Source organism: Vidua chalybeata, chromosome 17 (genome assembly GCF_026979565.1).
Source record: "Vidua chalybeata isolate OUT-0048 chromosome 17, bVidCha1 merged haplotype, whole genome shotgun sequence".
In the NCBI taxonomy this organism is placed as follows: Eukaryota; Metazoa; Chordata; class Aves; order Passeriformes; family Viduidae; genus Vidua; species Vidua chalybeata.
The window spans coordinates 1,019,788-1,045,198 of record NC_071546.1 but is presented as its reverse complement, the minus strand read 5'-3'; the positions used below and the strand labels follow the sequence as shown (position 1 = coordinate 1,045,198).

General features: G+C 48.5%; 1 protein-coding gene and 1 long non-coding RNA gene across 2 annotated transcripts in view; one reads left to right on the top strand and one right to left on the bottom strand.

Annotated features, from left to right (window-relative positions):
- The window catches only part of NDRG3 (NDRG family member 3), a 59,764-nt gene extending 59,166 nt beyond the window's left edge, over nt 1–598 (bottom strand). Inside the window, exon 1 of the mRNA XM_053958411.1 lies at nt 539–598. The gene's annotated coding sequence lies outside the window, so the exon portion shown is untranslated. The remainder of the gene's footprint in view (nt 1–538) is intronic.
- Nucleotides 599–657: 59 nt separating this feature from the next.
- On the top strand, nt 658–6,176 carry LOC128796919 (uncharacterized). The gene is made up of 4 exons (XR_008433930.1): nt 658–1,217; nt 1,571–1,711; nt 3,031–3,156; nt 4,571–6,176. It is a non-coding gene; the product is annotated as an uncharacterized LOC128796919 (long non-coding RNA).
- Nucleotides 6,177–25,411: the final 19,235 nt, after the last annotated feature.

Sequence of the window (25,411 nt, the reverse complement as noted above, 5' to 3'; positions counted from 1 at the left end):
TATCCCTACAAGGCTAGGCCGAATTAAAGATAAAAACCTAGTTTGCGTTGTCCGAACTAAATAATACAAACGAGAATTCTGAGATCTGAATACCAAAAAAGAAAAGCTATAAATGAGAGACGCTCTCCCGTCCGTTATTTACATGCAAAAACCATCTCTGCAATAACCTCGGGCACTTCCGAGGCGTTTCCCCCACTCCAAGCGCAGCCCGGTGTGACGAGGATAATTTCCCACTCCTGCAGGGGGGAGAGCGTCTCTCGACCGGCGCCTCACAACGGAGCCGGGCTGAGCCGAGCCCCTCCTCAGGGGCGCGTCTCGGCAGGGGACGGCGGCGGCACCGAAACACCTCGCGGCGAAATCACCCCCGCCGGGGCCCGGGCGCGGCGGGTCACACAGCGCCCGCGGGCGCGGCTGCCATTGACTCCGGCCCGCCCGCCGTTGCCGCGTGGCACCTGCTGCCCAGGGGCAGCCGCGCGTCCCGGTCCCGCGGAGTCCCGCGGGCGCGGGGGGATCCCAGCGGGGCCGGCCCGGGACTCACCTGGACCGCGGCACCTCCGCACTCCGCCCGCCGCGGCACGGAGCGCTCTACGCCTGCGCGGAAGCCGCCTCTGCGCGGGGTCGGGACTACAAACAACATGGCGCCGCCCCCCACAGCCCTCGGGCGGCGCCTCTCGCAGCCTCCCCCTCCCGCCGGCAGATGGCGCCGCCACGTTGTGGGCGCCCGCCCGGCCCCGAGCCGGCCCTGAGGGCACGGCGGGCGGAGCCGTGCCGCCGGAGCTCGGGACAGCGCGGTGTCGGCGTGCCTCGATAGGGTGACCTCCTCTGAGCACGGCTGTCCCTCCGTCCCCGCTCGAGGGCCGCAGCCATACCCGTCCCACGGCAAGCTCGCTGCCTCCGCGGAGGGCCCGTGCTATCCTCCACCTCCTCCGCCTTTCCCCCTTTCTAGGAACGTCTCTAAGCGGAAGCACTCGCTTCCTGGAGTAGTGTGGCGTTCCCAGGGCCTCTCGCCTTACCCTCGATAGGGCCTTACCCTAAACATTTAGGATCGAGGTCCCAAACCTAACCTGTGCCCTGGTTGCTGGTGCCACCCTGTGGTCTTTGCCCTTGAACAAGTCTTAGGAGCAAACAGCAGTTCAGGCCGACCACACCAGCTGTATTGACTGTGCCTTCCTACGAGGATCGGGATTTTCTTTGAGATCCCTCTTCAGAAGTGTGCAGTAAGTGATCACTGGGTACAAGCTAGCTCTTGAGCGTGCTGGCTGAGATGGCCCCGTGTTGGACCTGAGCGTACCCACAGAGGCCTGGCTGGCCCTGGCCAGCCTCACCTGGGAGCCCCACCCTACCCTTGGGAAGTCCCATTCCCACCCAGCCCAATGCCCTCCTCCCTGCCTCACTTGCAGGAAGGTGCCTGTCTCCAGCTGTGCCTTCTGAGCTTGGCTCTGAATGGACCTTGGCTTTTAAGTATAGCTTGTCCCTTGGGCAAACCCCTAGAATGCATATTACACTCCACCAACCTTGTGCTAAATGGACAATTTTTTAATTACATATTTTTAACTCTTGTTTAATATAGGTACTTTTTCATATAAAAGCCATTAGATAGTACCATGCCAGGTAATGTCTGCCCCTTCTTGCACAATACCAAGCATAATTCCAGCTCTTCGTAATACCTTTGAGCTTGCCTGGGCTACCAAGAGCTCGAGAGGAAGAGGGGGTAAGTGTGGACTTGTGTGCAGGCACTATAAGCAGAAACATCGATACTGCTGTTTACATTTTTAGGGATTATGTAAACTAGATTAGCTAGTTTGAACAGAGGTAGAAAGAGGGGAATTTCCTGCCACATGACTGTAAATCACTGCACTGGCTCTCCCACCCAGGAAACTGCTTTTAGGCTCTCTGGTGTGGCTGATCCCCACAGTCCTTGATGTTGTCCACATGGATTAGATGCTGGAGTGTATCCAGAGAAGGGCAACACAGCTGGAAAAGGGTTTGCAGCACAAGATCCTGAGGAGTGGCTGAGGGAGCTGGAGGGGGTCAGCCTGGAGAAAAGGAGGCTCAGGTGAGACTGTGCAAGTCCCTGACAGTAGGGTGGAGCCAGGCTCTTCTCTCTGGCAACAAGTGACAGGATAAGAGAAAATGGCCTCAAGTTTCAACCACGGGAGAACTAGATTGGATATCAGGGAAAGTTTCTTCACTAAAATGGTAGTCAGGCGTTGGAACAGGCTGCCTAGGGCAGTGCTGGAGTTACCACTCCTGGAAGAGTTCAAAAAATGTGTGGATGTGGCAGCTGGGTGTTAAGGAAACTTCCCAGTCTGACCATTCATTCCCAAGACTCTCTGGCAGTCACTGTACCACCGCCAGTGACTTTAACTGCTGGGATGAAGCCCCTTTGCAGCCTAGTGAGCCGAGGAGTGCTCTGCTTGACTCCCTGCACTCCCCACTCTCACAGGCAGACCAGCTTTCCTCGCCAGTTCGAGCCCAGGTTTCCCATGGGAGTCTCAGATGTCTCGTTCCATAAAGCCCTTTATTCCTGGGCACAGTAACACAGAAACGGCTCGAGCTGGTGCCTCCAAGGAGCAGCCCAACAAAGGACTCCTGGGCTTTTATCCCCTCACAGTCCAAGCTTGTGCAAGTCTTGGTTCTTCCTCCCTAGTCCTCAGCTCTTGCAGTGTCTGAGCACTGGGCTGGGCCACAAGTCCAGTGCCCTTTGTTATGCACAGGGTCAGCTATTTGAGCTCAATCTGCAGCTGTCACTGCAGCTGCACCACCAGCTCCTGCACTGAATGGATTCCTTGACAGGGGGATGTGGTTCAGTGGTGGCACAGGCAGTGCTGAGTTAAAAACTGGACTTGACGGTGTCAGAGGGCTTTTCAAACCTTAGTGATTCTGTGATAACTCCATTATTATCTCATCTGTGCCTGTGCTGCAGAATAGTAGTCCAGGACCCTACAAAAGGCAGCAGCATTTGCCCTAAATAAAACCACCTCCTCCCCGTGTGTTTTTGACTGACCTGTGTCTTTTTTTTTTCCACAGTTTTCCCAGAAAGTGCTAGTTTCTATTTTTCTCCAGGAAGACACTGAAGAAAAGTGGTGCTCTTGGCAATGTCGTGCAGAATTATACACTGAGATGTTGAACATCCAATGTAGCAATAACCACCATGTGGGTATAGGTGAGGGCTGGGAAGCAGATGGCTCTCTGGCTCTACAGGCAGTCAGGGCTGGGGTTCCTCGGTTCCTTTGGAGTTGTTCAGTCGAGCCAAGTGCCCTCAGTGTGGCTCTGGGCCAAGGCTCCAAGAGAATGGAGCTGCTGAGACCCTGGATGGGCCAGCTGACTTCATAGTGATACTGAAATTGGCTGGATAGAAACTTTGTAACACAGTTTTGAGTATTAGAAGCAGGCATTCTTTATTGCAGTTTGCTGGTCACTCAGGGGGATCCTTCCTCCATTCCAATGGGATGAGTGTTGGGTGAACAGGGATTTTATCATGCACACTTATTACATACAGCTATCCCCACTTCCTTGGTCATTATTTTACATAGTTGCACCCCTTATCAAAAGTCCTTATATGGTTCTTCGATCTCCATCTTGAACTTCTGGTGTCCATTTTAGGTGGCTGTTCCTTGACCCCTGCTTTTGACTTAGCGCAATATCATTGTTTTGCATAACTTCTGTTTTGTCAGCCTTGCAGAGCTGAGCTGGCATCCTGCTTACAATTTGTTGCCTGCTCCTGCTTGACTTCTGTTTGCCTGATTCTCCAAAGCTGTGCTGTTGTGTTCCACTGTGCTTAATAAGATGAAATGCTGTTCTGTTCTACTGCCCTTATCAACATCAGGAGAGCACAGGTTTCTGTTCGTTTCTGAACAAGCAAGATATAGCTGTAAAAGTTCTAGTGTCAACCTAAATCTTTCACAAAGCTTTGGCTGAAATTCTCTCATTTCAAGAAAGAAATGAGTTTACATTAGTTGATCTAGGAGATCAGTAGCAATGAGGCAACTACTCCCTCCATTCAGGTCTGTAGTTCAAAACACTAAGACAGTATTGAAACAATATTGTATTTTAATTCAATTAATTATTTTTCAAGATTTATAGAAAAATTAATTGTTCACTGCAAAGTGATAAAGCTGTCTTAAGCCAACATAACCGTCACCCATCCCTTGCACAATGTGCACATTTAGTGCAGCTAAATGGAGTGTTTGCATTCAGAGAAAAGTTGGATTTGGAAAATAACAGCTAGAATTCAGTCTGTCTCTGCCAGCCTCTCTTCTAACTAATCCAAGTCAGATGTTCCAAAACACTATTGGTTTTTGTTGCAATCAGAGATGTTGGAATATCTCTGCGTATTTGCCTTCAGTCCTCTCTGAGGAGAGAGTATCTGCCAGAGATACAGCTTTGACAAAACAGAGTCCCCATCAAAGCATCTAACAGGGCTGGAAGGCTGCTGGGATTGGTCTGATTCTGCAAGGAGTTCAAAATCTAACCTTTTCCTCTCTGACAGTTTGTGACAGCACAGAAAGAAGCATGCAGCATATATGCTGCACAGTGAAGGAAGCCTATTCCATTGATTTTCCCACAGGAGACTCATTTGATTGTTGAGGGCTTTCCCAGCTGATGGATGCCTTATTTCCACTGAGCACCAGAAGGGCCAGTAGGGATCAAGTGACAGGTAGTGAAGAACCTGGGGCTGATTCTGAGAAGACACCTCTGCCTTCTGTTGCAGTAGTCATGGGAACAGTGGGGTACAGGCATAACTGTGTGATCCCTGCATTCCCAGGCCTCACCAGGTTTGTTCAGACCTACTGGGCCAGTGAGGTTGATTTTTCATGCCTTTCCAGTTTCATGCAGAGAGCAAAGCTTCCCTGGCAGCTCCTGGCTGGAGCCTGTACTCCTGCAGGGGCTGCCTGCAGCTCTGCTTTGCCAGGATGGATCTCTTCTGCTGGCTCCATCTGTCCAGCATCTCTCCAGGCTACACAGGTGATGACTCCTCACCTTCAGTAACAGCCAGGATATGGACCAGCATGCTACACCATCCAGAAAGCTCCCTGAATGCTGTGCCTTGGCTCACACCAGCTGCTCAAAGAACTACTGCGAAAGGCTGTTCCTCCCCATAAATCAGAGACTGTAATGCTGAGAGCAGGGGGCAAAGCTGCTCTCCACAAACCTCACCACTTTGTATCACAGTCTGTGGTTCACTTGTGTCTTTCTGGGGCTTTCATGGAAGCAGAAGAGTTGAAAGGAGCACTCTTCTTGTTTCATTGGCATGTTGAAAACACCTTCCACACCATCACTGCACATCTGTCGTGTTGACCATTTACTGAGAACACCTGTGGGGCAGTGCAGCTCATGGTGTAAATAGGACCAGGCTGAGGCTGGCTGCTCAGTGTTCTCAAGGCAGAGAACTCTGTGTAGGCTGGCTGGTTTGTTGAGGGACACAGACTATCTTTGAAGGAACCATACACCTGTCCAGCAGCCAAACACAGAAGGTACTTCTGCTTCTTTTCAGCAAAACTCCATTTCTGCCTAAGCTAGACCCTGCTCCAGGCACAGCAGCTGGGAACACTGGCTCTGTGTGTGAAGATAGAAGTAGCTCCCTGTCTTTCAGCCTAGAAAATAGACATCAGATTCCTTTTTCCATTACAAATCCATGCCTTTCCATCAGTAAGTGTTTACTTGTTTAGTGGTTGCTTTCTCTGTGTTCACTTCCTTGTAAGTATTAATGGAAACTAAAGCATTGAAAGCTCAGCATGCCTGAAAGTACATCTCCATGTTAGAGATGTGCAGTGGAAGTGATGGAAAATGTGGGAAGGTGACTGATGGGATACATTTTTTCACATCTCTTTTTCTGAAAAATCTCTAAGTGGGACAATGCCACCAGGGTTACAATAAAAGCAGCCAAAATATCCAGATTAAAACTATACATATAAATGTATATGTATGTAAATGAATGGTTAAGATTATACATATGCTATCTATTATATGTTAATGATATATGACTTATATATGTTATATGTAAAACATATATCAAAGTGATGTAAATGGATATAGAATTAACTCAGTGCATACTACTCAGTTCTGGAAACTGAGTAGTTTGGGCTGGAGCTTTGGATGGGAAATATGCTCAATGTTTGTAAAATAATTAGTAAATTAAAACATGAATGATAGAAGACATTTTCTCCTATGCATGGTGCAGTGTAATAAAAAACTGATTAAATGTTTACTAAAAAGATATCTACTTTAGATACAATTTTCTGAAACTCAGTCACACCTGAACACTTGCTTCTCTACAGCAGACCTGTGCAACAAATTTTGTTCCGGGTCCAGCTGGGCAGGAAACATCCTGTTTCTCACAGGGCTCAGAGCAGGCTCTGAAGCAGGCAGTTGTGAGCAGTGGTGTCTTTCTGGGCAGGAAGGTTGGGATGAAATTCCCAGCCCTCTGCCCAGCTGGGTGCCAAATGCGGGCAGGGGGAGAGCCACACTCAGGACAAGCAGCTGGATAAGGATGTGATGAAAAATTTCTCTGAGGCACAAAGCCAAGAAAAACTCCATCTTTGTCTGCTAATTATCCAACAGCACTGAGGTTCATGCCTAGAAAAAAATCTGAAAGGTTTTCAAGAAGACAGATGAAGCCTTTGCAGTGCTGTTTACTCCAAAACAGCTTCAGGCTATTCATTGGCTGAGATTTTTCTTTAAGTGGAATGAGTCAGCCAGAAAATCTGTTTCAAACTGAAGTAAGTAGAAGAAATCTTGAGACAAATTGCTCATTTGAAGAAATTGCTTGCACTAGATCTTACTTCTGTGTTGTAGACTGAACAACCATTAGTCATCTACCTGCTTATGCAACCACAGGATAAAATGCCCTTGATAGGAGGAGACCCGGACATGGCAAATGCCATTCCACTTTTCAAAAGGGATTTGAGGAATCATTGATTTTACCGTCTCTATCAGGCAAACATATGATGTTGCCACAGCTCTCTCCACAGAGAGCAGCAGGCATAGCTTTTCCAGGCATTGTCCTGGGGAAGGCTGTGAGGAGATCAGAGAAAAGAATGAGAAACAATTCTTATCTTCACTTGCTGCACCTGCTGTTGTGCACATATGGAATGTGTCATGGAGATTTGTTTACCAAAGGGTGATTTCTTAATTGGCCACTGGTGATGGTGTTTGGATTTCAATTGACCAGTCTGGTCTGTCTGTATCGGACTGTCTGCAAGAGCAATGAGTTTCTTAATAAGTATAGCATAGTAATAGTATAGTATAGTATAGTATAGTATAGTATAGTATAGTATAGTATAGTATAGTATAGTATAGTATAGTATAGTATAGTATAGTATAGTATAGTATAGTATAGTATAGTATAGTATAGTATAGTATAGTATAGTAATTGATCAGCCTTCTGGAATCAAGGAGTCAATGCTAATTATTACCGCCATGGGGACGTCCTGCTACGATAATATGGAAGCAATTCCAGAGAATGTGATTGATAGAAAGATGGAAAAAAAATCTGGTAGAAATAGTGATGAGTCATGATGATTTTATGGAGGGGGAAGTGCTTCAGTGTTGAAGCAGAGAGAATGCAGATCCCCAGCAACTGAGTAGAGGGTTCCATCTGGGTGCCAGGAGACAGTAGAGTGCCTGGTACAGAGTCCCGTCCCCTCCACGAAGCCAGGCTGCTGCTCCCTGGCAGCTGTTCCCACTGCCCACTCCACAAAAGCAGTGGGTGGTGGTACCCTGGAGTGCCCAATGTGCTGCTCAGGAAATTGTGAGTGGGCGGAGGTGGGGGCATGGAGTGATGCCCCCTTATCTGCAGCTGTCAGTACTGAGTCACTGGCCAGTGTTATAGATGAGTAATACGATGATTTGCTCTCCCAATTAGAGGATGAATACTGTGTGTATGTTAAGAGAAGTTTTACTGACATATGGTTATGTTATTGTGATCTGTTGTTTGGAAGTCCTCTGTTCTCCCCATTGTCCCCTCTTCCCCACTCAGGATTGTTGCCATAGATCACTGTTCAGCCTAGGTCATCACAGTGTAGAGAGAGGGCAGGTACACGTGCCCCTTGCTTGGGGCATTCGTGAACAGGGGAGGCTCGCTAGTGTTGCTAGGGAGGCGCAGCATGACACCACCTGACCTCCAATCAAGTTGCAAGAAATTAGTTTCCACCAATGGACAGTGAAGAATAGTTAATTGACAAACTTTGGGAGGGGCCAGGGTTGCCTGGGGCAACCCCCAGGGGTATAAAAAACAGAGCAGCCGTTTTATGGGTGAGCACCTGGCAGATGGTCATGCGCTCCCAGTGTGCTGCCCCTTTTCCTTATTCAGTCCTTTGTTGTATTTGTTAAGGTTTAATAAACCTTTTAAAATTTAAAGTGACCAGTAGTTTCTCACACCAGGGAGAAACCAGTGGCTCCTGACCAAAGCATCTCAAATGAGATTTGAAAATGAGCCCTGAATTTGTGTATCGCTTCAAATTTTGAAAGGAACTTTCCAGAGAAAGTTGGAAACTTCCTTTTACTTCCCCATTCTCCATTTGGTTTATGTAATGTTTTGTCCCAGATGCTGTTGCCAGCAGTGTAAACCACAACAGGACTTGTCAGAGAGTGTAACTAGTAGAGCAGTGTTAATAATATGATTAGTGAATGGGTGACAGTCTCTAGGTTGCTAAAAGGCCTTACAACAAAACAAGTATTTTCCTTTGGTTCTTTGAACGCCAGTGGTCTTCCCTCTGATGTAGTTCTTTTTTTTTGAAAGCTGTGGTTCCAATCCCGAATGAAGAGAGTTGGCTGAGCACTACTGTCTTCTACTTTGTCAGTCAGGCTTGTGTTTGTGTCTTGGTTTGGAGACAAATTCTAGGAGAAAAACGCTCTAAAATGAGTGTTTTCTCTAAAGAGAGAGGGCTTTAATAATTCACTTTTCTTTTGCCAATGAGAGAAATGGATACCAGGAGATGAAAGTGGAAGAAAAAAAAAAAAAGTAAAACTCTTTATTAACAAAGCAAGAGACCCAAAAAGCACAGAAAAAAAAAAAAAAAAGGAAATGGAACCTTACACCCCACCCTCACCTCGCCGCGTAGCCGAGACGCAAAGATGCCAGCTGCCTGTCTTTGTGAGGGGAGGAGAACAGAGCTCACAGCAGCTGAGAACCTGTTGGTTTTCTGGCATGAGTGTTCTCACAGCAGACGAAGCTGGTGGAGTTTAATGTCCTTTTTGCTGGCTCGGTCTTTGCGGGGTTCGGACCAGCCAGAGCTGCCCCGCAGGCTCCCCAGGCTGGAGAAAAAAACAAAAAAAAAAACCCTGTTATATATGTAATTCGTGCAATTGGGGGTGCATGTAATAAACTGTAGTTATAAATATTATACGCTGTAGCCATAAAATGTTTTAGAGTTGCTGTAAAAAAACAGGCAGAAGGGAATTCGCAGATTAAGTTGCTGAGCACTTAATTAACATTCAAAAAGCCCTAGCCACCAATAAAGAGCGGCCATCAAGTCACACCCAAGCGGAGACCCAGACCCAACCCCAGGAGCAGAGACAAAGAGATGAAGTCCCAGAGATAAGCAGCTATTGTCCCCTCCCCGGAGCTATCTGGACAATATCGCGAGTAGATTAGCAGCTGCCAAGAAGACATCAGCGGTGGGGATGCCTCCTCCGTGAAAGAGGACTGCATGAATATAGCTTATTGCCGAGGGCAAAATAAAACATATAAAACCCTCTGCAGAAATAGAATGGTGCGCAAACTGGAAGGAGGCACTGACTCTGTCGGTTTGCACCCAGAGCTGCTCTGTAGACTGTGGGCGAATTCGAACTCTAAATTGTTAGGTAATCGTAAATAAATTAAGTTATTAATTATTAATTCGGATTGGCTTGTCTCTATTTACAACAAACCCCACCCCAAACTAAACCAAAAACAAATCAAAAACAAAACAAAAAAAAAAAAAAAAAAAAAAAAAAAAAAACCAACACCCAAAACCGAAAAAACAAAAAACAAAACAAAAACAAGAAAAAAAGCTGCCAAAAAGATTTACCAGGGAAAAGCCTGCAGGCAAGGGGAAGAGAAATAAAGCAAACAAAAAACCCCAGAAGCTTCTTGCCCAAATTGTTGAAATTAATCCAGGAAAAAAAAAAAAAAAAAAAAAGGCAACGAAGTAACAATCACTCTAGCCCCCGGCCATGCCAGAGAGAGATTGAACAGGGTCTGCGCAGGACCCCAAGGCTCCCTGCCCAGTTCCCCGGCTCCATCGGAAAGCTACAGCAGTCGTTTTCTGGGCATAAAGCAGTCATTAGGAAATAAAGCACCATCATAAAATCACCCCAAGACAGTTTCCCAGTACACCATCAAATCCTCTTGGATCACAGGATAAGAAAACAGCTCGCACAGGCTACTACTGCAAAGTGGTGACTATGAGCAGTTTTAAGCTCTAGTGGGCACAGCTATGGCCAAAGGGAGCTGCCACCCAGTACCAACCCCAGTTTTCTAATTCCCTGGTCTCTTTTCTCTAAACACATGTGGTCTTTTCCTGGAATTCCCCATGAGTATCCCTGTGATACTCCAACCTTGCCTGTAAAAACTCTAGATTAGGCTTGGATGGAAAAATAATTTATAGATTTGTCCAAGACTTGTGAGCAATGAATGAATGGGTGACTGTACCACAGCCAGTAGTTCCTGATCCTTCAACAATGATAACCATATTGCTTTGGTTAGTGAAATGAACAGGGCTAATGCCTTTATTAATGTTCAGCTCTTTATTAAATGATCAGCTGGGCAGGGGGCCTGACACAGAGCTTGCCCCTGCTGTTGTAGCTTTCCCAGGTGGCCGAAAGGAAGGAGGCATGCAGAGTCTGTCACTGAAGTCCAGGACAGCAGCCACCCCTTCTTCTTTCCTTGTGGCACACCGGTGGCCAGAGGGTGAGGAGGCATGGTGTGCAGAGTCTGTTGCTGAAGTCCAGAACAACAGCTGCTGCTTCCCTGGTGGCAGCACCAGGGCTCTTTCTCTGTCTCCCTGCTTCTCACAGCCTAACCTAGTCTATTCTTTTTTAGGTGATGGCAACGGGTAAAAGTCAATCAGGGGATGTGTTTCCCTCTTCCTCAGCTAGGACATTTGCCTAGACTCCTCTACTGTGTTCAGTTTTTGATTTATGGTCCTTTTTATCTCCTAAAAATACTCCCATGTTTCTAAGGTTTTTTAATTTGCATTTTAGTCCCAGAATGGCAGCGTGGAGGGGTGGGAGGCCAGTTATCTCCAGGTAGTTTAGAGAAAACAAACAGAGCAATTAGCTAACTAGCATTTCAATATCGGTGCTTAGCTAGAGTTAGTAGTTTTTTTAGTGTTGCCATGGGAACTAAGAAGGCCCTGCCCACTTCTCTGGGGAACACGTGGAAACTGTTCATTACAATTAGTGCCAAGTGGTTTACAGCAATTGAGTTGTGTGAAGCCTTTGTCCTATTTCGGTGCATCTAGAATCTCAGTATATTTTTGCCTTCACCTGGAAAAGGAAAAAATTCACATGGACTAGATTCCAACATACCTGGTGGTTGTGTTATAAAATGTGTGGTACACATAAAAGAAATGTAGAGCTATCAGTTCAGAGGTTCACCTGTACCTAATATACCCTTGTGCCTCATTATCATCCTACACCAAAGGCTCTTGGTATGCACAGAACTATTACCAAGCCCACCTTTCCTGTTCAGTGCTGCCTGAGGTTATGGCCCTGTGAGCCCTCCAGCTCCCCTCCGAGTTCTGTGCCCCACAGCTCAGTGGTGTGCAAATCCCACCATACAGTTGTCTTGTAGTCCAGCAGCCATGAAGGACCTTTGGAGTGGCCAGAGGCCAGAATTTCACATTGGCTAATACTTAGCACTCAGGAAACAAAACCTGTGGCGAAACCTGGGTAAGGCTCCATACAGGTTCTGTGTGAGGCAAAGAAATGATTTTACACATTGCAAACCCTGGGGAATGTGAGGGGTGTCTCCTTGTCCTTCCAAGATGAAATACATCACTCCTGACCCATGTACCACAATTTCTGCAGAGATGGATCTTCCCTACCAGGGGCTGGAAGACTGCAGGTAAGCAGGCAGCTGGGAGTGGACACAGCCAGAACCGCTGACCCTGACTGGCCAAATGGCGTCAAGCTTGTTATAAATTGAGGTGAATAATTTGTTCAGCCTTTCAAGAGTCAATCAGAAATTTATTGATTACAGCAAGCAATGGCAAGCAAACAGCACTGGGTGCAGCCGGGGAGTCAGCGCTCCGCCAGTGGCTCACACCCTTTCCCCCTTCCCACAGTCTTTTTATACTCTCTTCCTTCCCTGTCTGCGGTATCTCTGGGTGTACTCTGCGCTTGTGCCCTCTGTTGCTAGGGGGTCTTCTTTTACTCTCTGGTGGTTGTTTGAGGAAGGCTCCTCTCTTCTTCCTCGGTGAAAGTCCACGGCCCTGTAATGGTCTTTTCCATATAAGGTTATATGTTATGTGCACCTAAGTTCTAGTTACACAATCAGCTTAAGTCAGTCCTGTTATCTACGCAGTTTCCCCTTTGGTTTTCTGTTATCTACACAAGGCTTCCCCTTTTTGTCTTGATGAACAAAGAGTCTTTTCTAACTTATCACAAGCTCATCAATAAAAGCTGAAGGAAACAAACCAATGAAGCCCAACTGTTGTCTGTATTAGAGGCTGAAGTGAACTTAACAGGGCATAAGTGGCAAAAGCAACCTATGACAGCCAACCCAAAGGCCTATGTATCCTTGGTACAGACTTCACTACATCAAGAGAAGGTAATTCAAGGACCCAAAAGGGTACTGCTGGGTCTTTGGTGTAGCTGCTGTTGGTATAGAGAAAATTAAGCAGCTGTTTCCCTTGCCTGGCCTCTTGGAGGATGCCTCTGTTGTGGGGTTGCTGCAAGGTTGAAGAACAGCAGGTGCTGATGGCAGCAATAACACACTGTCTGACACTCCCTGGTTCCCAGCAATGAGCTGACTGTCAGTTGGAGAGACAAGGAGTGATCAGCAGAATCCACTCACCCTTTAACCACTGCATATGGCCTCTGTTAAAATTTGATGGAGTAGGGAGATAGAAGTGGGCTCTCAAGACCTCAACAGTCACAACACTACCATGTGTTGCTGTCCCAGATGTGCTGGAGCTCCAGTACCAACTAGAGTCTAAGGAGCCCAATGGAATGGCACAACTGATATTGCCCCTATGTCTGTCTCAGTCCTGGTGGCAGCAGAGTGCAAGCCACAGTTTGCTGTTACGTGAAGGGGTATCCAACATATCTGGAATTGACTGTCCTAGGTTGTCATGGTTTGACAGGTGTTATAGGTAAAAATTGACCCAGCCGAATTAGAAAAAATAATTTTTATTATAAAGATCAAATTCTATCTGAGCCAGCCACAAAGAAAAGGACAGTGCCGAGCCCGGGATTGGCGCTGGGTGAGACACAGGTTTGACCTCTCTAGCAGAGGGTCTCTCCTATGATTCACACCACCCGTTCTGCGCGAGCAGTTCTTATACAGTTTATTTTGCTCAAGGCCGGGATTTCGGCGATCAGCCTTTTCTTTCCATTCAAAGTCCCACATATTCATAAAGTCTCTTTTCTCTGTGCTGGGTTGAACAATTCAAGGTCTGGGAAGTGATGTACATCGATGATGGAGTTATGGGAACCCGACATTGAGATGCATCCCCAGGAGATTCCAGTGATTCCAATCTCAGTAGTTAGAGATGAAAAGCAATGTAAAGTGCTCTTTATTGAAGTTTTTAGTGGCTTGTCACTTCATCTTATGGAAAAACAAGATGCAAATTAGAGCAAAGTCAGATAGGCATGTTGGTATAACCAGCTGTAATTAGTAGTCCACATCAGCTTTTTAATTCGTTATTGCAGAAAGAGTTGATACTGGTGTTATGTTTATTCTCATAGTTTGGGACAAAAGGGGACCCTCAGGATCACATAGTCTGGCCTCTTTTGAGACAGTGATGAAAGCTCACCCCTACTAAATTTGTGCAACAAGTTCATGATGCTTACTTCATCTTGAGAGTACATTTCTGAAGAGGAATCGAGGCTTAACTCAAAGGAATCACAACTATAAAAATACCCTTAAAATGTTCCACATGAAATTGTTTGCTGATTAATGATCATGACAGATCATTAATCACCTGTATATGAAGATGTAGGTATATGAGTATTTATGTGGTATAAATTCCAAAATTTATGTACCTATAATACCTATATGATATATAATACCTATATAATATAATACGTATAATACCTATATGTGGTATAGGAATTCCAAAAGCTGGGATAGGAGAGCAGAGCTCACAGCTGCAGAGAAGGATTGCCCCTTGCAGTTGGGCAGCATGCAAAGAAGTGCAATGGCAGCCTTAGTGGTGGGGTAAGAGCAAGAGCAACCTGTGCTGGACAAGAGAGGCAGGAGAATATGGACATGTGGAATGGAGCCAGCTGAAGATGGACTTGGGAAAAAATGAAGATTTGTCATTGCAGGTGTAGGCAAGGCAGGTGGGATGGGTGCACACCTGGCTCTGCAGGAGGAAAGCAGTAGGTGAAGATGGCATCAGGATGGGTGATGGATCAGTGATGTTCCCGGATCCATTTCCCAGTGAGGTGCTGCCCTATTATCCCTCCTATCTAATGTCCACCATGATATAGTTTCTGGTCGTGAGCAGGGCTGGATTAGAAAGGTATATGATTATATACCTTCATGAAAGGCAACTACACCTGTAGTTACCAGGATGATCATCATCGCTTGTGGGTTCCTAGATTACCTCAAAAAACGGCCCATCTCCAGAGCGAGCCACTTGTATTAACTTGTAAATGAAGCCTTGTCTACAATGGTTTTGACATACATGAGACAGCCTCCCCCTTTGCCCTGGCTCACTTGCTTTGTGTCTATATTTAATCATATAAAAACTCCTACCCATATATCACTTTATAGGTGAGAATTATGCCTATTACACAAAACAACAGGGAAGTGAATTTTCTCAGGAAGTTGGGGTCAAACCAATCAGTGGTCAGCTTTGAATATTGACACCTGGTGTGACCACTGAAGGCATTGGACACGCCTCTGAGAACACAGAGGGTTAAAAGCAGAGAACGCTCAGGAGAACTCTCTCTCTGGTTCTGGTCAGTGAAGAGAGCAGACCTGCCCTGCCCAGCCACAGGCTGGGTGAGGAGGGGAAGCCACGCAGCCTGTGGCTGAGGGAGGCCAGAGCCCCAGAAAGAGAAGGGGGGTGAGGGGAATGGAACCGGGTCGGCCCCGCAGGACGGAAGGGTGGAGGAGCACTGAGATGTCCCAGGCAGCCCCCCAGAGGGAGAGAGGGAAAGGGAGAGCCCGTTCCACCTGGAAATTTGATATCATGTGCCAGCAGTATGCAGACAGAGGAGAAAGAGAAGAGGAGGGGGAAGGTGCCCAGCCGTGGGAGTTCGGCAGCCTGCTGTGAGATCTCAGCTGTCCTGGGAGCCCGAGACTTTTAACCCTTTCCTGGGCAAAGAAAGCTTTGCGAAACACTACTCCTCGATTTGAAAGAGAAGAGAGACAGTCTGGGACCTGAGATGTTAGAAGAAGAAATCCTAGGTGGGAGAAGATGATGGAGCGGCCTTGGCTGGACTTTTCTTATATAACCATAGACTGAACCAATTTCTCCTGCAACACAGAGACTGCATTCTAGGGGGATGCAATTACTTGAGCCAAGAGAGTGCAGGAGTGGGAGTGACCTGCTTCAGCAACTGAGAGTGACAGGAGTGGAGTGAACAGAGAAAATTGAGGAGGGTGTGGTGGTGCCCTCTGTCTTCAGGGAAGAAGATCTCTGTTCTTGAGACTGTCGGCCCCAGGGGAGGAGAAAATGGGGGGGACTGTTGTCCCAAAATGAGAAACTGAACTGTTGTTCTTTGGTCCTTGGCAAAGCATCCTTAAAGGAACCCTTATGAGCAGTCTCGGTCCATGCACGGTGGTGACAGCACTGTGACATGGAAAGGAGAGTGTCACACACTGGCATATTTCTCCAGGCTGTTGTCATGTGTGACATGGAAACACAAGAGGTTGCAATTGTGTTTCCTGGGGGAGTCTATGGTACAGGAGAGACTCCTCTGTCCCTTGATGGACTGAGTATTGATTATCTGAAGGGTCGTAACTAGATTGAGGGTCCCAGTTTTGTTTCACTGTGTTTTGTTGGAAATTGGGTGGGGGGAGGAGGAATATTTTGAAGGGTTTTCATCCTGAATTCTGTATGTTCCTTTTATTGTAGTTGTAGGTTAATAAAGTTTTTCATTTGTTTTTAAGCTTGAGCCTGTTCTGCTCTGTTCCTGATCGCATCTCACAAGTACTCATTTGGGGAGGGTGTATTTTCATGGGGACACTGGCATTGCGCCAGCGTCAAACCATGACATAGGGGTAGAAGCACAGCCTTACCATTTGTCATGGACTTATTCAGGCTGCACTGGAACTGGTTGATGCTCCTGAATGTCTGTATCATACTGATAACTTCATCATTACAGATGCAGAAGAAGGGCTGAGACCACCTCTCCTCTGGACCTTGGTGAGGGGACTTGTGGTTTGAAGCCACAGGAATCCAACAATGAATACACTGACCAGGAGCAGAGAGTCCCTGACTCTGGCTGGGAGGGTGAAAGGATGACTGCAATTACTGCACCATGTGGATTCAATGGCTTGCCAATCAGATCCATGGAGTACAGGACTGCAGGGATGCAGAATATGCCCTAATGCCATCAGGGTACAAGGCCTTCACCCCTTGGGGCAGTGCTTGAATGGGCCACCAGCCCCTCAGTGTCCAGCAGTGTTGTGTCAGTGTTACAGATGACACTGCGTTTGTTGGATCTCACAATTAAGGGGTGAATATTACGTATATGTTAAGAGAAGTTTTGTAGATGTATAGTTATGTTACTGTAATATGTCGTCCCACAGTCCTCTTTCCCCTCCCCCTTGTATTGTTGTCACAGGATGGCCTTGGTAGTTGGGGCATTTGAGGAGGGTCAGCTTGTTACTATGGTAACACCTGACTTCCAATCAAGATGTAAGAAAGTGATCTCCACCACTGGACGGTGAAGAAGGAGTTGACAAACAAGACTTTGGGAGGGACTAAAGGTATAAAAAAGGCAGAACATCTATTTTGTACATGAGCACATGGCAGTTTAGTTCCATGCTCCCAGCACTGTAATTTTTCCTTATTCAGTTTTCTCTCATATTTTTGTTAAGGTTTAATAAACCTTTAAAAATTTTAAAGTGAGAATTGTTTCTCATTAGGAGAATTATGGATTTGTCTTTACAATCAAACTGTGGGTCACTGGTAGATAAAACTAGCACTGAGAGATTAAAGAAACAATGGGAAGGATTCACTGATTGATGAATGAAAAAAGATATTTGCCTTTACAAACAAACTGTAGGTTTGCTGATAAATGAAACTGGATATTGAAAGATGAAAGAAACAATGGGGGAAAACCCTAAATTCCATAAGAATTAATAATTTAAAGGGAGGGATATACATTAGAGGGAAATATTCAGTATCAGGCGTATTGGGAAGTCTGTACCTCTCAAGTACCTCAGCCAATGGGGAAAGAGAGAGGGAAATGCGGTTGGGAAATCTGGATAAAAAGGAGGCTGCATCTTCCAAAAATTTGAGAGATCCCAGGGGAATTCCCTATGGCCTCTCCCTTTATTGGAATAAAGTAAAAAGGACTCTCTGTCTCCTTTTTGGACATAAACCTCTGATGTTTGTGGATTAATATTTGCCTGACGTCACAAATGGGGAACCGCCAGGAGAAAACTTCATCTCCATGGCCCTAGGAGATTTTGAAAGAAAAACGCGCCCTGCTGCAAGTTCAGCAGCTCAAACAAGTTCTCCTGGGACCGTGGGGACAGCAGAGCACTAAATAACGAAAAAGAAGAGGGGGAGGAAAAAGTCCCCTGGGGAAAAAACTGCAGACGAAAATTGTGGGTATTTGCGCACGTGTGTGAGAGTCCAAAAGTGTGCTTGGAGTGTATGCGAGACTTGAGAGAGTTACCAGATTTAGTGGGGCTCAAGAACACCTGGGGATACCAGGTTGAGGTTCACCAGATTTGGGGGGATCAAGAACAACTGGGGACACCAGGTTGAGGGTCACTGGATTTTGGGGGGCTCAAGAACACCTGGGGGTGCCAGTTGAGGGTTATTGAATTTAGGGGGTGTTTGACCGTGTTTGTGCGAGCAGTGGGGTTTCAGGAACTGTGGCCTCCTGCCATGTGGATAGCAGCTAGCTGGGACCTGGTACAGTAACTCCCAATGCTCGCTGGTCCAGAGGAAGCAGCGGTGGCACTGCCAAAGGTCAGAGGCAGGCTTGGTTGTGCAGGGTCTCGGAGGCCTTAGACAGGAACCTGTGTGGGTGATGGCCAGTGGGGACCCGGCACAGCAGCTCTTGGTGCCTACTAACCCAGCGGGGATGGAGGCGATGGTGGCGGTGCTAGGCGCGGTTCATGCGTGGCACCGGTGAAGATTGGGGGCTGATCCAGTAGCAGGAAGGCTGTTGTTTGGAGGGTCCCACAGGGATTCCCAAGTGGAAACCACAGACCTGGGCTTCTTGAGTGGAGAAATGCCAGCGGGACCTGGTCCCTTTGAGTGGCAGCCAACGGGGACCCAGCACAGTAACTTCCAGTTTTCACTGACCCAGCCTGAGGGTCAGGTTGTGTTAGGGTCTTAAAAACCACAGGGTTTGCTAGCTCAGTGGTAGTGTCAGGAGCTTGGTTGTGCTTGGTTGTGCTGGTGTCTCAGAGAGCGCAGGGCTCACTGGCTTGTGGTGTGGTCGCTGGGGTCAGGACGTGGCTTGGCTGCACCAGGGTCTCGGAAACTGCGGAGGTCACTAGTGTGGGGGCTTCTCAGCAACTCACCAGCATAAAGCTGAGCAGACACAGGGAGGGTGCTGGCCCATACCGGCTTCCCTGCGGCATCCAGTAGCATAAAGCCGTGGGACCGGGGCACTGAAGCCCAGCACTGTTGTCCCTGGCACCGCCACCTCGGTGGGGAGGGGGCAGTGGCTTGGGGGTGTGGGGAACAGTTGCGCGTGGCAAAACTGTTGATTCGTGCCTCTTAGCGGGGGCCCTAGTGCTGTGGGCCCACCTGTGCAGGGCTGCCCATGACAACTTGGGTGTGCCGGGAGCAGTGGCACCCAGCAGGGCCGGCCCGGGAATGACAGGCTGGGGAGACTTCTCTTCCATGTCTGCCAGCGTGGAACCGTGTGAGCGTGGGGGACCACATGGTCAGCTCAGCAGTTGCTTGCACTGGTGTGCCGGGAATGGGGGCAGAGGTGCAGATGCTTCCCCACGACCTGTCGGCATTAAGCCACACGAACAGGGGACCACGTGAGTGGCTCGGCAGCTGCTCGTGTTGGTGTGCTGAGAGTGGTGGAGCGCCAAGTCGAGGTAGGAGAGGAGTGGCAGAACCGACTCAGTGGTACAGGGGTCCCCAGACCATAAGGTTATTTGCTTTTGTTTTTCAAGAAGAAGGTAAGGCTTCTTCTTTCTTTCTCCCTTTTCCTTTTTCCTTTCTTTCCCTTTCCCTTTCCCTTTCCCTTTCCCTTTCCCTTTCCCTTTCCCTTTCCCTTTCCCTTTCCCTTTCCCTTTCCCTTTCCCTTTCCCTTTCCCTTTCCCTTTCCCTTTCCCTTTCCCTTTCCCTTTCCCTTTCCCTTTCCCTTTCCCTTTCCCTTTCCCTTTCCCTTTCCCTTTCCCTTTCCCTTTCCCTTTCCCTTTCCCTTTCCTTTCCTTTCCCTTTCCTTTCCTTTCCTTTCCTTTCCTTTCCTTTCCTTTCCTTTCCTTTCCTTTCCTTTCCTTTCCTTTCTCCCCCCCTCCCTCCCTCCTTTCCAGCTAATTGGGAAGGTGGGCCTTGTTGAGAGGGCCTGTAGTTCACTGTCAGGATGGGATTGGGAGCCAGTAGGGAATCCCCAATGGGAGAAGGAAGAAGTGAAGAGATACCAACCTATGTACTCACAGCCCACTGAAAAAGAAACTAGCCTAGTGGAATTATGACCCTAGCTCCAGAGATAAGGACGAGCACATGGCGGTTTAGTTCCATGCTCCCAGCGCTGTAGTTTTTCCTTATTCATGTGAGAAACAACACTCACTTCTAAAATGTCAAAGGTTTATTAAACCTTAACAAAAAATACAACAGAGCACTGAATAAGGAAAAATTACAGCGCTGGGAGTCTCTGTAACTAGCAGCCACATGCTCCTTTTCAAAATGGATGCTCTGTCTTTTATACTCTTAGCCCTTCCCAAAGTTTTGTCAGTCAACTCTCTCCATCAATTGGTGGAGATTACTTTCTTATATCTTGATTGGAGGTCAAGTGTTGTCATGTTGCATCTCCTGGTAACAAGCCAGGCCTCCCAAATGCCCTGACTACCAAGGCTGTTACAAGGGGGAGGGGAAAGAAGACTATGGGAGGACATATTACAGTAACATCACGATACATTTACAAAACCTTTCTTAACATACACATAATATCCATCTCTTAATTGTGAAAGCCAACCATCACATTATTAATTTATAATGTTCTGTCTTCTGTATTTTTGTTAAGGTTTAATAAACCTTTGAAATTTTAAAAGTAAGTGTCGTTTCTCACATCAGGATCCGTGTGGTTGCTGGGAATGGGGATCTTCCATTTTGCTCCATGAGTCTAGTGCTGCTGTAGCTTGGTTTGAAGAGAGAACCCTCAGCAGACAGGGAAGAAAGAGACAGTAATCTTAGCTTTTTTTGTACATAAATAAAAGTTACATGACAATTGTAAGGTACATGAGCCTTGTGATAATACATGGATATCAGGAAAATTAATCCACAAACACCAGAGGTTTATGTCCAAAAAGAAGACAGAGAAGTCCTTTTACTTTATTCAAATAAAGGGAGAGGCCATAGGGCGTTCCCCACGAGGTGTCTCAAATTTTTAGAGGATGCAGCCTCCTTTTTATCCTAATTTCCTGGCCACATTTCCCTCTATCTTTCCCCATTGGCTGAGGTACTTGAGAGGTACAGATGTCCCGAAATGCTTAATATCCCCTCTAATGTAAACCTCCCCGTTTTTCTTTTCCCTTGTGTCTCTATTCTTTCTCTCTAAATCTAGAGATGTAGCACAGTGAGTAACAGTCTGTGTCAATTAGTGGAATTCCTATGGAATTTATGGTTCGCCCCATTGCTTCTTTCACCTCTCCATATCTAGGCTTATCTACCATCAGGCACACAGTTTGTTTGTAAAAACACTTCCTTCTCATTCCTTTCATGGAGAATCCACACAGGGTGAACTGCAGAGAGCTGGGAGGCAGCACAGCAGCAGCTGGCAGCCCTGAGACCACTCTCAGTGGTTTTGAAGTCACACACAGGGAAAGGTGGCTCTCCATGGGCTGTTACAGGTGAACTTCAACTTCCCTTGCTCTGCTGTCAATCTCAATGTACGAGACTGGAAAGAGTGTTTGCTCCTCTGATCTAGCAGGTAAGGGGCTGAGAGGAAGATGGGCATAGCAAGCAGACTGATTTGGGGAACGGGGGTCCATGAGCCAGCTTTGCAGAGTTTCACCTCTGCACATGTGGCTGTTGGCTCTGTGACTCTATGTGTAACAACTTTTTGGAGGTTAGGATTGCTCCTTTTGTTTTCTTTCTCTCAGGGAATTTTCTCCCACATGTTGCTACGAGACAAAACCGACTGGTACTTAAGAGAGAAAAAAGAAGTTCCTAAGGTGCAGGGGAAGGGTGGGGCTGGCTACTCTCTTAGCTGAGGGGTTTCTCTTGGCGGGGCAGAGGTACTGGGAGATTTGGGCAGGGGGAAGGGGCTGGGCGCAGCTCGTGGCTCTCTCGGCATCAGAGGGGAGACAGGCTGTGGTTGCTGTGGGAAGAATTTGCCACCACTGTGAGGCTCTGTCTCCTGCTGTCTTCTACTGTGAGTGAAGCTCTGCTTGTGGGAGTGGCTGTTGCACTGGGACCTTGTTAACACCCTACCTCACTAAAAAAGGACCTTCACCATCTGCTCTGGTGCCTCAGGGGAAGCCCTGGGACCCCAAGCCCTCTCCCTCTCCGAGGGAGGGTCCCCCAGCTGTGTTCAGGAACCAGGCTGTTTTCTGCCACTGCTCTGAGTTTCCACTACACTGCAGCCCTGCACCCCTGCCTGCCGGGACGCCCCACGGCCCCTGCCAAGGCTGTGGAATTTCTGCTGCATCTCGTTTGTTAGTCCAGGATCTGCTCGCCTCTGGTGTTCCAGCTTGCCGCTTCCGAGGTTCCTGCTGCAGTGCATTTCACCAGCCGGAGGTGCAGCGGGACCGGCTGTCCCTGAGGGTTCCAAAGGAAGCCCCATCTCCATCCCTTCCGCCAGCCTGCCCGCCATTGCCGTGTGCAGAGAGACGGCCGAGCTCGCGCCACAGCGCCCCCTGCAGCCGCGGGGGAATCATCGCCCTGCCCTGCCCGGCCGGGAGCCAGCGGCGCCCCCGCTGGCTGTGCCCGGAACTGCGCCGCAGGGGAAGGTGCCTGCGGCCGGGAGAAGGCTGCCGCTGGGTCTGTGCCTCTGGTCGCTGCTGCTGCCGGGCTTGGTGTTTGTTTGCCTTGCTGGACACACACACGCTAGGAAGGAACTGCTATTCCTCTTCTCATATCTTTGCCTGAAAGCCCCGTAATTTCAAAGTTATAATAATTTGGAGGGAAGGGGGTCATATTCCCCATTCCAAGGGAGGTTCCTGCCTTCCTTGACAGACACCTGTCCTTCAAACCAAGACACAAATGCCCTTTCCACTCAGTCCTCTCCATCTGTGCTGCATTCTATCACCCCCGGCAGCCTCACTAACCCAGATCTCTTTTTTTTTTTAATTAGGGGCCAAAGATTCATGGTATTGTGAAGGAATGTGCCCTGCAAGGGCCCAGCTCTCCCCTTGGTGGCAGAACAAAGAGGAAGAAAAGATTTACATACAAAAGCACAGAGCAAATTCTTATTATGAAACTCACATCTCTTACTTTCAGCAGCCTCCATGCAGAGGATGTGCAGACCAGAAGTTTTCCTGCCAGGAAGGGGAACAGGCGTACAGTTTGCACTGTGATATATGGTTTTCCTTCAATGGATGGCAATGCTCCTGTTGGTTTAGGTTTACATCTTAGTGCTGCACTGAACAAGAAACAGTGCAGGCAAGTGCTGAAGGAAGGACCTGGATACCTGGCCCCTGTGGAATAGCCCGTAAGGAATCTGTGAGACTGGGCTGACTTTACCAGCAGTGCACCTGCTGGACTGCTTGCAGAAAGCAGAGAACACTGCAGAGAGGTGAACACAGTGTGTCCCCAGGGGTGATACAGGCAGGTAGATGGGGCCATGTAGCTCCTTCAGTGTGGCCACTGGGTGTTGAAGTGCCGGCTAGCAGTTTCCCAGTGTGGCTGGTGGGTGCCACAAGAGTGGCCACCCCTGGGTCTCAGCTGAGGTTACCAGGTAGCGGTGTGTGCAGCGGCATGGGTAGCGTTTGCACCGAAGTACCACAAGGATCAGAGGGGAAGGGACAAAGGAGAGGACACTTGTGTGAAGTCCAATACAGTTTTATTCCACGAACCAGTCAGGGACAAGTGTCATCCGGCTACAACTTATAAAGGGTGTGGGTGTGAAGGGGTGGCAACCTGGAACAACCAATGAGGATACATCACAGGAGGATCACATCATGGGTCACAACCAATGGGGAAAAGATAAGGGTGGGGAGAAGCCTTGGGGACTAATCAACTATTAGAACATGGGTGATTGACAGTGAACTTTCGAGAAAAAAATGGGGGCGACTACACTGATAGACAGGGGACATGGGCAGCACAACTTAGATTGACAGAACTATTTAAGTGTAAAAGGGGAGGAACAGGGAGATTGGCACTTTGAGGGACAGTCAAGTGGCGGGGAAACCTAGGAGTAAACAACCTGACACAAACCATTTTGAGGGGAAGAAATAGTGGGTACATGGAACATACCAACTGAAACTACCTAACATTGAACTTCTAACTTTTATAACAAGACATTGTAAAAACCTATAAAAACACATACCACCACAGGGCTACTCCACATCTGCAGCAGAGAGTGAGGTAAAGGGGCCTGCGGCCAGGGGCTCTCAGGACACTAGGCTTTCACACCATCCCTAAGAAGTGCTGGGCTGTGGAGGAAGGCACTGCTCCCTGCAGAGTGCCCTGTGCTGCCTTGTCCACTGGCGGTGTTTCACAGAATCAGAAAGTAGTTGGAAATGACTTTTTAAAGGCCATCTATTCCAAGCCCCCTGCAATAAACAGGGACACCTTCCACTAGACAAGATTGCTCCAAGCCCTGTCCAATTTGGTCTTGAACTTTTCCACAGGTGGGCTGCCACAACTTCTCTGGGAAAATTGTTTTACCACCCTCACAGTAAAGAAATACTACACAAATACTTAAGAAATCTATTCTAACCCTGCCTTTTGGCAGTGGGAAGCCATTCCACCGTCTCCTGTCCCTCCATCCCTTGTCCCAAGTTCCTCCTCAGGTTTCCTGGAGTGCCTTTAGGCACTGGAAAGGGCTCCAAGGTCTCCCTGGAGCCTCCTCTCCTCCAGGTGAACATCCCCAGTTCTCCCAGCCTGGCGCCAGAGCAGAGGGACTCCAGCCCTGGGACCATCTCCATGGTGGACTTGCTCCAACATGCTCCACATCCTTCTTATGTTGGGTCCCCAGGGCTGGAGGCAGCTCTGCAGCTGAGTGGGTAGAGGGGCAGGCAACCTACGTCCCTGTAGCTAAGTACTATCAGCACCCGCAGACTAGGCAATACTATGGTATGGGCCAGGGGAGCAGCAAATGAACGAAGGATGGGAATAAAGATCGCTGGAAGAGTGAGACACGGTCTGGGGAAAGAGAGTTGGTGCTGTCACTGTCCCTTCCCAGCCACAGCTAGGCTGAGCTGCAGCTGCCGGGGCGCAGCAGCAGCGGGGCCTGAGGGCAGGGCAAGGCCGGGCCGGACCCCAGCAGAGCTCGCGGTGGCAGTGGAAGAGGAGCCGGAGCCGGAGCCAGGCTAGTGGAACGGCACTGGCGGCTCCCGGTCGCTGCCCACGGTGCTCGAGCTGCAGTGGCCCGGCAAAACCTCCTCCCACCCGAGGGCCCGGGGGCGGTCAGTCCCGGTGCGCCGCACAGGCTCTCCCCAGGCCCAGGTGCACCGCCCGGGGAATGGTGAGATGGCGGAGCCTCCGGGATCCGCGGGCAGCGCGGGGTACGGACGGGGCCGGCGTGCGCTGCCCCTTTAAGAATGAGAACACCACGGCGGCGCCAGACACGGCGGCGGCCGCTATACGCATGCGCACAGCCTGTCCCTGCGACTTATTCGGTGCCGCCGGCACAGGAGTAGCGGGCAGGGGTGGGGAGTTGCGCTGTGGCGTGGTCGCGCATGCGCAGGGCACGGCCCCGCCGTGCGTTTTGTGGCGCT